Here is a 3,924-nt window from a genome sequence, read left to right as displayed (position 1 = left end):
GTCAGAGAGGATGGTGGGGGTCATATCAAGAAGTTCTGTTTTTATACTAGGAACTATGGGAAGCCAGTTGTTTGTTTCCTTCCTGGTACTTAAAACAACAGAAGTGTTTCACCCATTTGTTAACTTTTTATTTTGTTAGCTGGTGAGTCCTCTTCCTTTGGGTCAGGGACCATATCTGTCTTGTATATCATTGTATTTCCAGGGCCTACCCAGTGGAGAATCAGTAAATATTCTGAAAGAATTAACAGTGAATAACTTAGGTAAGGCCACAACAAAAGCCCAAGTCTTCTCCCAAATCTGTGCTTCTTCCAGGATGCTATATTACTATCCCAGTAGTTTGCTTTGAGTTCCAACTGCTCACGAATACAGTAGATGTTAGACGTCTCCCTCAGTGCTTTTGCTACCCTTAAATGAACAACTCAGCTTTGGAAGCACTGGTTGTTTCTGAAAGTTTTCAGAATTGCTGATGAGTTGCACTACATTCCCTGATGGTGGGTGGATGTCATTGCTGGCTACTGTTGACACATCGTGCAAGCGGAGGACGGAGTTGATCATCGTATACCCGTGTGCCCTGGCATTCTTTCCCTGCAGAACTAACACACGCAGTGTCAGCTTGCTTTGCCACCAACCATTTCACAAGTCTCAGAGAAATCTTTCTAACACTTGGCTTCTTAGATGGTGCTCCCTGAATACAATGACACACCTAGTTTATTTGACACCTGGTCAGTTTTTAATACCCTCCTGGAGTATTAGACAAGGTTATTTTTAGTAATCGTTACATAATAATCAGAAATATTAATTATTTTCATGATTTTTAGGTTTAAAACAAACCACAATTTTAAAAGATGAATACATTTCAGTTTTAAAAATATGACAATAGAGGAACCAAGATGGCGGCGTAGGTAGACACACTGCGCCTCCTCGCACAACCGGAACTGACAGAGAATCGAACAGCAAGGGGGACCGACACCAAGGAAATAGAAAATAAACATTCATCCAGACTGGTAGGAGGGGCGGAGACGGGCACCGGGGTGGAGAGGACTCACGTGGCTGTGGCGGGACTGAGACTGGCGGAGTGTGGGACAAATGGCGCAGGCAGTCCGAGCACTAGCAGACACTGCAGCCCCACATTTGCACAGATAAACCCAGAGGGCCGGACTCAGAGTGGCGGAGAACGGGGCAGGCAGAGCGGCGGGTAGCACCCTGCGGCACCACATTCGCCCACAGATAAACCGGAGGAACGGTGGGCTGCGAAGCAGACCGCGCAACCCAGGGCTCCAGCTCGGGGAAATAAAGCCTCAAACCTCTGATTGAAAGCGCCCCTGGGGGTTGGGGCGGCAGCAGGAGAGACTCCCAGCCTCACAGGAGAGGTTTTTGGAGAGACCCACAGGGGCCTAGAGTGTGCACAGGCCCACTTACTCGGGAACCAGCACCAGAGTGGCCCAGTTTGATTGTGGGTATCGGAGTGGAAGATTGAAATCCGGAGGAGAGTGAGGCGGGCGCCATTGCTCCCTCTCAGCCCCTCCCCCAGGTACAGCGTCACAGCGCAGCAACCAGCATTATCCTGCCCCAGTGAACACCTAAGGCTCCGCCCCTTAAAGTAACAGACGTGCCAAGACAAACAAACAAACAAACAAAAAAAATGGCCCAAATGACAGAACACTCCAAAGCTCCAGAAAAAATACAACTAAGCAACAAAGAGATAGCCAACCTATCGGATGCACAGTTCAAAGCACTGGTTATCAATATGCTCACAGGATTGGTTGAATCTGTTCAAAAAACAGATGAAAAAATGAAGCCTATGCTAAGAGAAACAAAGGAAAACGTACAGGGAACCAATAGTGATGAGAAGGAAACTGGGACTCAAATCGATGGTATGGACCAGAAGGAAGAAACAAACATCCAACCAGAAAAGAATGAAGAAACAAGAATTCGGAAAAATGAGGAGAGGCTCAGGAACCTCCAGGACACCTTGAAACGTTCCAACATCCGAATTATAGGGGTGCCAGAAGGAGAAGAGGAAGAACAAAAAATTGAAAACTTATTTGAACAAATAATGGAAAACTTCCCCAATCTGGCAAAGGAAATAGACTTCCGGGAAGTCCAGGAAGCTCAGAGAGTCCCAAAGAAGCTGGACCCAAGGAGGAACACACCAAGGCACATCATAATTACATTACCCAAGATTAAACGCAAGGACCTACATCCAAGATTACTGTATCCAGCAAAGCTATCATTTAGAATGGAAGGGCAGATAAAGTGCTTCTCAGATAAGGTCAAGTTAAAGAAGCTCATCATCACCAAGCCCTTATTATATGAAATGTTAAAGGGAGTTACCTAAGAAAAAGAAGGTCAAAAATAGGAACAGTAAAAATGACAGCAAACTCACAGTTATTAACGGCCACACATAAAACAAAAACGAGAGCAAAGTAGGCAAACAACTAGAACATGAGGGTTGTCAATAAGGGAGAGGGAGGGGGAGGGGGGGTAAAGGTACAGAGAATAAGTAGCATAGATGATAGGTGGAAAATAGACAGGGGGAGGGTAAAAATAGTGTAGGAAATGTAGAAGCCAAAGAACTTATAAGTATGACCCATGGACATGAACTATGGGGGGGGAATGTGGGAGGGAGGGGGGTGGGCAGGATGGAGTGGAGTGGGGGGGAATGGGACAACTGTAATAGCATAATCAATAAATATATTAAAAAATATGATAATAAATTCAGTAAACTATTTTCATGCATGAACTAAAATTTGCTGTTAACACAAATTCACATATTGAATTTTGTGCTCTTTATCACTCCTTAAAATTTTAGTACAATTGGAAAACTCAGAGTGGTCACAGAGAATTCTAGAATTGAAGTAAGGCAAATTCAGTTTCCTTGTTTTTAAAGTTACCACCTATGATGGTTTATTTCAAAGCTACTTATTTAAATGAGGAAACATGTAGTACCAAAGGAGGTGGAACCAGAAATTGCACCTGAGTGTTTCTGAACATTGAAGATGTATTCTCACAAGATTCTTCGTGGCTGAATCTGCATGTGGGGTGGGGGTAGGGGGACGTTGGTGCTCATGGGCTCATGCAGTGGGAAGGAGAAAGAAAAGATGGAGAGAGGCAGCCACTGCAGAACTATTAGTTCTCCAAATTACCCTCCATATACAATACAATGTTTATTAAAGGATAAGAACAAAATATACTAATGTGAAGCTTAAATATATTTATTCAAACTCCAACCTTACCACAGCAATTATTTAAACCGACAAAATATTTTTTTAGGGAAGAGCATTTTCTCATTGGTATTCCTTAAAATTGCCAGCATGTGATCACAAAAAGCAGACCAACCTTTTGAATGTATTATTTAAATTACTTTTCTTATTAAATGCTCTACAGAAAGTGTAGCCTTTATCACCTGCACCTAAGGAGGACTGCCTCTGCCCCTGCCCTTGGCCCTGCCCTGGTAAGCCAGGACTCCCAAGGACTATAAACAAACAGCAAAGCACCATCAAAACTGTTCATGTTATTTAAGAAATGGTGGTTCCTCAACTCCCCCTCCAGCCTTTAAAGACAATTCTTAAAAATTTATTTTATGAATAACACACTTGGGGAAAATCTTCAGTGATCTTCTATTTTGGGAAATCAGGTTGTTGCCTTTTTTCCATGTTTTAAAAAACACTTGGGCAAACATTCTTTTTTTTTTTTTTTTCCTGTCCATGATACTTTATCGGCCACCTCTAGGCCCCGTTCCTGGTTGGGCGGCACCAGGGATGGGTTACCATTCACCACTCAGCTAGGAACACAAAAAGGCCTGGGACTAGCCCTTTCTGGTCACAGACTGTGGAGTAGAAGGGGCAGATCTGGCCTTTCCTGGGCCAGCACGGGGCACCCAGGCAGGGGCCAAGAGCCCAAGCTTGGTGCCTCTTTGTTAGC

Source organism: Desmodus rotundus, chromosome 3 (genome assembly GCF_022682495.2).
Source record: "Desmodus rotundus isolate HL8 chromosome 3, HLdesRot8A.1, whole genome shotgun sequence".
In the NCBI taxonomy this organism is placed as follows: Eukaryota; Metazoa; Chordata; class Mammalia; order Chiroptera; family Phyllostomidae; genus Desmodus; species Desmodus rotundus.
Note: the sequence above shows the minus strand (reverse complement) of the source record.